Here is an 8,824-nt window from a genome sequence, read left to right as displayed (position 1 = left end):
TTGCTCCAGTCACGTGAGGAATGTTTTTTCTCCTCCAAAACTTTATTCATATCACAGAAAACAGGATAAACAGGTTCGTACGAATGTGCAACATGCTGAAAAACAGTTCCTTCAACTTGTTATTGATACAGTATTGATCACAGGTCCTCCATCCTCTCCTGCTGACTTTGGTAACAGTATGAGGACACGTTTAGGTGCAGCATTAAAAACGTCAGTTGATACTTTTAGTTGTATGAATATTTTGTATTTGTCCACAAATTCTTTGTATGATAACAAAAACATTTCGATAAAGCAACTCTACCGTGATTCATTTATCAAAGCATATATGATAACAGATAGTCTTATTTTTTACTTGAACACTATTCATTTACATTATTATGTTTGTTTTAATCCCTGGCTTAGATTGTTCTTTCTATTTTTCTCCTCTCTGTGTCAGTGGGATAACTGTACATGTATCTCTGAGTGAGTGCAGCACAGCACACAGCAGCAGAGACTGTATACAAGGATAACAAACTGTGTGACATTGTACAACAGAACAAGAATTGATAATCCAGTTTTGTTTTGTGACCTCTCTTCAGTGATGTGAAAGTAAAGATTGTGTTACTAAGTTAAGTCTATAAGGCCATTGTCAGTTCACGTGGATGCTGAAATTAACATTTCCTTAGTACCGAAATTAAACATGATCGAGCAACTAAGAATCATATTTCATCAGGGAGCTGTTTTGAACAAAAAAGATTTCGTTCAGTATTTTGAGGGTTTGGGCAACAAAGGATGTTCATGAACAGGTCGCAAGGAAAACTTTGTTTTTCTAAGTTGTTGCACTTTAAAGCATCAGACAGTTTCAGTTTCTAATCTGCAACATTAATCGTGACGGCTCTGAGGGCAACTCAACCAAGGAAAAAATGTTTTCTGAATGCATTTAACCTGATGGACTGGTTTCCAACCAGCTGTGTGTGACTGTCATATTTTCACATACAGCCAAAAATTCTCACCTCTAATTCAAATTAAACTTCGACACATTTTAGTTGTTCTTATAGTTTCTCATTTTTTAACATACAGTTTAACTGTAGCAAATCATGCAGTTTAATATCAGTCATATAAACCAAAATGTTCAGATTACTCACTGAACGAGCTTCTGAACGAAAACAGATTGAACTGTTTAAAAGACTGTTTAAACTTCTAGAAACATCCAGCAGATAATATTGACAAATAAATATGCCCACTATTAATTGTAATACAACTGAATGTAAAGTTTATTTCATTTCATCAAAATAATCCCAAATGAAATTTATACATTATATTGTTGGCTTCTCCCCTTTTCACTCTATAAAATGATACAATAAGAATAAACTGATCTACTAATAAATAGAAAATATGTTAATTAATGGATTAATTAATGGTTACATGTAAAATTAAATTAAAATGAAAACAATCAAAGCATGTAAAATACCCAAATTACTATCAGTTTCATCTTGTAAAGTCCATCAAGACTATAAAGTACTCCTGCACTTTTCTTTACTCGAGCTAACACACTTCCCCTCTAAAGTGTTATGCAGTCTGATTGGCAGGGGTATAAAGGACCTCCTCAACTCTTATACATCAGAGTTGAGGAGGTCCTTTATATGCGGAAAGTAATCCTCTGTGTCAAGGTGGAGTGCAGAGGATGGGTTTTATTTCCATGACTGACTTTAATCTAGACAATGTTGTCTGTTCTTTTTCCAGAAGGTCCAACCTCAGCCCAAAAACCAAGCCTGCATTTATTATTATTTTATTCAGCCAGTGAATGTTCTTTGTTTTGGGACAGCAGCCCCAGCAGTCCACAGCATGGAGACACAAACTAACAACCACTAACTGATAAAAAAAAAAAATTGTAGCAGCTGCCTGCAGATTTTAAAATACACCAGCCTCCTCAGGAAATAAAGCTTGGCCTGTAGGGAAGGTTGGAGGCTACTGTCTCTTGAGTTTAACTCTGCAGTTTCTCTTTCTAACCAAAGCCAAAGTCCAGCATAGAGCGGCTGAGTGAATGTGGTCTGGACTCTGTGGAGGAGAGTCATGGTTTCAGAGACACTGTAGAAAGACAGAATACGTGCTCTGTGATCCAGGTACACTCCTACTCTGGAGGACCGAGGACCTGAGAGGACAGTTTGGACATTGTTGTGCCAAAATTTGTAACCGTTTGTATCACAATGTAACAGCCACGATTTGTTATTATGTCCAAAAAAACATTCATTTGAATTTCCTTCTCTGGGGATATTCTTGTATGCTACTGCTACATAAACCCATTTCCCATTCCATTCTTCCTCCCAGTAGCAACGTCCAGGTAGGCGTTCTTTACTGAGGACCTGACAGTAATAAGTGAATCTGTCTGGATGATCAGTACAGACAGAGATAACAGATACTCTGCTGATCAGTACGACAGAAAATCTTCATCACCTCATCATGACGAGAGCAGATGTTGTCCTGGAGTTTCTTGGAGAGGGCCACCAGCTTGTGTTTCTTTAATGGAGCTGCATCATAGTGAGGTTGGAGGTGTTTCTCACAGTAAGAGGTCAGACAGAATAAACAGGACTTGATGGCTTTCTGCTTCCTCCCAGTGCAGACATCACAGGTCACATCTTCAGGTCCAGCATAGCAGTGATCAGCTGGAGCAGCTTGGAGTCCAGTCTTCTTCAGCTGCTCCACTAAAACTGCAAACATGATGTTTTTCTCCAGGACAGGCCTGGAGTGAAAGTCTTCCTGCACTGAGGGCAGCTGTGGATTCCCTTCCTGTCCTCTTCATCCCAGAAACATTTAATACACTTCATGCAGTAGCTGTGTCCACAGGCTGTAGTCACCGGATCCTTCAGTAGATCCAAACAGATGGAACAAGAGAAGGTTTCTCGGTCCAGCTGAACTCCTTTCTGCGCCATTTCTCCTCTCAGTGTCAGTGACTGTGTGAGTTTCTTTATAACTGAAACTAGTCTGAGCTCTGATCTCAATAACAAGTGTTTCTGCAGTGAATGAAGCCTGTCAGCTCTTACACGTCATCACATGTTGGCTACACCCATCTTCAAAGTGCACATCTGAAGAGGGAGGAGAGGAGTGGACCCAAGGGCAGACAAACAGTGAGAAAGACGGATTTTTAACAGAAAGCAAGCATTTATTGTTGGTGCACAGGAATATTACAAAAACAACCAGCAAAGGGGAAACTGTGAAAAACCCTCAACAATGACTAAACTGAGGGGAAACTAAAAAGATGAGATTCACAGGAAACACAATAAAGAAGTCTGGGCAAATACTGGGACCTTGGAAACACGAGGGGGGAAGTACTGGATAATGAGCAGGGGAGGTGAGTGTCACACAGGTCAAGACAAGCAGACAAGCAGACAAACTGACGATGAGCAGAGGGAAGTACACACTAAAAATACACAAGCAGGAGAACGAGAGGATGGAAAACAGGTGGGAACATAGCTGGGACAAATCAGACCTAAGGAGACCAGGGAAGCAAAACTAGATACACTCCACACAGGACAGGGACTATCAAAATAAAATGGGAAGCATGACATTCATAAAGACATAGACTACATGGAGACACAGCTGACAGAGGAGATACAGGAGAGGCACAGAAACAGAACAGAAACCAAGTGAATAGAAAGTATAACGCAGACACCAAAGCTGATGCGCAGAAAAAACTCACTGTCCCTTTTTCATCACGGCTGACAGTTTTAACAGTTTGTGGATCCCATTTTCTTAACTTTTGTAGTCTCAGGGGAAGAATGAGAAAAAAGTCATCTTCACGCACCACTGGGAGTTGCTCAGTGAGCGTAGAGTGACAGCAGCGGGAGTGCTGCTTTCTCCGGGAAGAAGAAGCTGTGTCTCAGCGCGCAGGACAGCAGCACTGAGGCTAAAGACTGTGTATCCATGGAAAAATGGAGATATCACACTTGCAGCTTAGGAAGCAAGTTTGCTGGCAGGGAAGCAGGTGGAGCTTTACGGCATCTCCAAGGAACCCCCAGAGCTAAATGGGTCCCACGAAAAATGTGCTCGTAGTTGGGAGTGAGCCATGGCTTCCACCTGAATTCGTCCTCCAGCTGGGAGAACACTGCCTGCCGCCGCTTGTACAGCTCAATAGCTGGAGGGTCCATAGTGTGGTTGGTTCATACTGTCATGGTATGAGCTGGCAGACCATGTGGGGAGGAGAGGAGTGGACTCAAGCGCAAGAAAGGAAGCAAGAAAAATGGATGTTTAACAGAAAGCAAGCCTTTATTGTTGGTGCACAAGAATATTACAAAACCAACTAGTGAAGGGGAAACTGAGAAAAAACAAACAAACATGGATGATGATGAGCAGGGGAGGTCAAGCAGGAGAAACAGATGTGAAGACAAGCAGACGACCCGATGAGGAATGAGGAGCGGGAGGGTAGGTCGGTGTCAGTGTACATGCGTATGTGTGCGTGTGTTCAAGGGCCAAGAAAGAAAGAAGGGAAGCCACAAGAATCGTTCAGTGAAAGAATAAACCGCCTCTGACCTAACCTTAAGCTCCTTATTCCATACTCTCTGATAACTTGGCCTTAAGTGGTATTCTGGCTGACACACCGCGGTGGCTGTAGTGCTAAAGAGTAAACAGTGTCTATCCCTGATATGTTCACTACAACAAGATAAACCCCAGAAGAGGTTTCACTGCTGGAGATGGAAACGATGATGATAATCTGGCCAACTAGCTCATGGTCATCAAATTCAATTTCCTTCTTTTCACGAAATCCAGACTCAATTTCAAGGCAAGCACTTGACAGCTCCAGATACCACTGACTGACATATGGCATGGTAGTAAATACATTATAGTTACCTCAGGTGTTTTTGTGTCTAATTAACAGTAACAGTAGGATTATAAACCATGTTGGATTAGCAGCAGCTGTTATTAAATGTTGTAGCTTTAGTCTTTTGTAGAAACACGTTTCTTTGGCTCAGCTTTCGATAACGGTACAGCAGCTCTATGTGATCAACACTTTACAGCTCTTATCAAAATCTTACCTTGGGGATCTCAGACAATCTGTGGATCAGTTTTCAATAGAACTGTTTCCTCATGTTAATGTCTGTGGTACGTTTTTTTTAGCTAAGGTGTTTAGCACATCTTTTTAAAGTGTGTGGGAGAACGTAAACTCTACAGAAAGGCTCCAGCTGAGCGTGAAGTTTGAACCAGAGCCTTCCTGCAGCAAGACCACAGCAATAACCACGTCACTAACACAATCTTCTTGTTTCTCACTCAAGGGCAGCTACACTAAAACTTTCTTATAAAACATTGCTACATATTGGGGTAAACTTAAATAAAAACTAGAACACTTCAGTTCTGGACATGTTAGCAAACCTGTTACTTATCCAAACCTGCATTCCCTGTGTGAAAAAAGTGATTGCCTCCTAAACCTAATAAGTGGTTGGGCCACCCTTAAAGGCATCTACTGCAATCAAGCGTTTGTGATAACTGTCAATGAGTCTTTTACAGCGCTGTGGAAGAATCTTGGTCTACTCATCTTTGCAGAATTCTTGTGCTTAAGCCACATTGGAAGGTTTATGAGCATGACCCCAATTACTTTGTTCTCATTTGTTCCTGAATTTCCTTGGATCACAGCGAGACGTGTGGCTTTTAAGAATCTCATGGTCTACTTGTCTTTGTCAAGCAGGTCCTATTTAAGTGATTTCTTGATTAAGAACACGTGTGGCAGTATTCAGGCCTGGATGCAGCTAGAGAAATAGAACTAAACTTTCCAAAGATGTGGTACACCAAGGTTAATTTATGTTATAATGGTATAATAATAAACACATTCATTTAGAAACTGCATTTAGCGTTTACTTGTGTTATCTTTATTATTTAAATTAGTTGATGATCTGAAACATTTAAGTGTGACAAAATTTTAAAAAAACAACAAAAAAAAAACAGCAAGGTGGCAAACACCATTTCAGCTCATAGCAGCTCCATATGATATGTCTATATCCATCATGCACCTGAAAGCACAAGCCAGTGTCATGAAACTTATATCTGTCCCTTGGTGCAACCCGGCCCTCGAGGACTGGAGCTTGACACCCCTGTTCTAGTCCAAGTGCATTCCCAAAGAAGAAAAGCTTTTAAATCACTCCAAGTTATTTCCATATAATTTCAGATTCCTTCCTGGTACAACTTTCTTATTGCAAAATAAAAATTTCTTCAGAAAGTCTAAATCTACAGTGTTCTAATTAGCTGTACTGTAAACATGAGTGAAACCATCATCAGAGAGCCTCCACTATTTTCCGTGGTTCAGCCATCCAGTCGATTTATTCCAGGTAATTTAATCAGGATACCAGTTACTTGGGAGTTACTTAGAAATAGAGCAAACCTCATTCCAGGCTTTTAATTGACCCTTCCCATCACTGGATTCCTGGTTAGTCAGTGCTGCTTATACCAAGCCCCAAGACATGATTATCCAAAGAGTCAAAACATCGCTTTCTATATTTATATTAAACATCAGAAACAAACTTATGTAAAATAAAAAAAAGATGTGCTGCTTTCATATTAGAGGTTTCATCTCAGAAAAAAACCCTCAAAATATGTTTGAATCAAGTCTTTATTTAAACTTTAAGACAACATAAACACTAATAAACAACAGAACCAAACAATGAACCATCAGAGCAAAACAACTTTAACCTTCACCAAATCTAGAATCAGGATTTTCCTGATACAATAATAAAATAAATAATATAAACTGAATATACAATACTGAGAGGATATAACTGGTTTAAGTCATATCTGCATTCTTAACCCTCTGGCCTTGTTAAAAATCACTACCCTTTCAGCTTGTTCGTGGCCAAAAATGGCCACCCCTTGTTTACGTTTACAAAATGCTATAAAATTCATATATATTAAGAAAAATTCCCACTTTTTTTGACATGATTTTTTAGATTAGTACCAGTGCTGTTCATGAAAATCAAAATTTCATTCAAATTCATAATTTTAACCCTTTAAATACCAGTTAGATCACATAATCCTAGGAACTCATAAATGGAAAAAATCACAAAACCCCAATTTTTTTCCAAATAAAACATGCCATCTGATTTACTTTCTAACCATGATGGAGGTTAGATGCATAGCAATAATTAACAGTATCAATGACTTTTATACATCTTTGTTTTTTTGTGCAGTGACAGAAAAACATAAAAACTTCCTCTCAGCTTGTTCGTGGCCAAAAATGGCCACCCCTTGTTTACGTTTACAAAATGCTATAAAATTTATATATATTAAGAAAAATTCCCACTTTTTTTGACATGATTTTTTAGATTAGTACCAGTGCTGTTCATGAAAATCAAAATTTCATTCAAATTCATAATTTTAACCCTTTAAATACCAGTTAGATCACATAATCCTAGGAACTCATAAATGGAAAAAATCACAAAACCCCAATTTTTTTCCAAATAAAACATGCCATCTGATTTACTTTCTAACCATGATGGAGGTTAGATGCATAGCAATAATTAACAGTATCAATGACTTTTATACATCTTTGTTTTTTTGTGCAGTGACAGAAAAACATAAAAACTTCCTCTCAGCTTGTTCGTGGCCAAAAATGGCCACCCCCTGTTTACATTTACAAAATGCTATAAAATTCATATATATTAAGAAAAATTTCCACTTTTTTTGACATGATTTTTTAGATTAGTACCAGTGCTGTTCATCAAGACCAAAATTTCATTCAAATTCATAATTTTAACCCTTTAAATACCAGTTAAATCAAATAATCCTAGGAACTCATAAATGGAAAAAATCACAAAACCCCAATTTTTTTCCAAATAAAACATGCCATCTGATTTACTTTCTAACCATGATGGAGGTTAGATGCATAGCAATAATTAACAGTATCAATGACTTTTATACATCTTTGTTTTTTTGTGCAGTGACAGAAAAACATAAAAACTTCCTCTCAGCTTGTTCGTGGCCAAAAATGGCCACCCCCTGTTTACATTTACAAAATGCTATAAAATTCATATATATTAAGAAAAATTTCCACTTTTTTTGACATGATTTTTTAGATTAGTACCAGTGCTGTTCATCAAGACCAAAATTTCATTCAAATTCATAATTTTAACCCTTTAAATACCAGTTAAATCAAATAATCCTAGGAACTCATAAATGGAAAAAAATCACAAAACCCCAATTTTTTTCCAAATAAAACATGCCATCTGATTTACTTTCTAACCATGGTGGAGGTTAGATGTATAACAATAATTAAAAGTATCAATGAGTTTTATGCATCTTTGTTTTTTTGTGCAGTGACAGAAAAACATAAAAACTTCCAAAAATGGCCACCCCCTGTTTACATTTACAAAATGCTATAAAATTCATATATATTAAGAAAAAGTTCCCCTTTTTTTGACATGATTTTTTTAGATTAGTATCAGCGCTGTTCATCAAGACCAAAATTTAATTCAAATCCTGACTTTTAACCCTTTAAATCACAGTTAAATTACATAATTTTAATGATTTACAAAGGGATAAAAGCATAAAATCCCCATTTTTTTCCTAAATAATACATGCAAACTGATTTATTTTCTAACCATGATGGAGGTTAGATGCATAGCAATAATTAAAAGTATCAATGAGTTTTATGTATCTTTGGTTTTTTGTGCAGTGACAGAAAAAAAAAAAAAAAATCCCTCTAATTTTGTTCGTGGCCAAAAATGGCCACCCATGTTTACGTTTTCAAAATACTATAAAATTCATATATATTAAAACATTTTTCTACTTTCATTGACTTGATGTTTTAGATTAGTATCAGTGCTGTTCATCAAGACCAAAATTTAATTCAAATCCAGACTTTTAA

The sequence above is a fragment of the Neolamprologus multifasciatus genome, chromosome 3 (assembly GCF_963576455.1).
Source record: "Neolamprologus multifasciatus chromosome 3, fNeoMul1.2, whole genome shotgun sequence".
Taxonomy (NCBI): Eukaryota; Metazoa; Chordata; class Actinopteri; order Cichliformes; family Cichlidae; genus Neolamprologus; species Neolamprologus multifasciatus.
Note: the sequence above shows the minus strand (reverse complement) of the source record.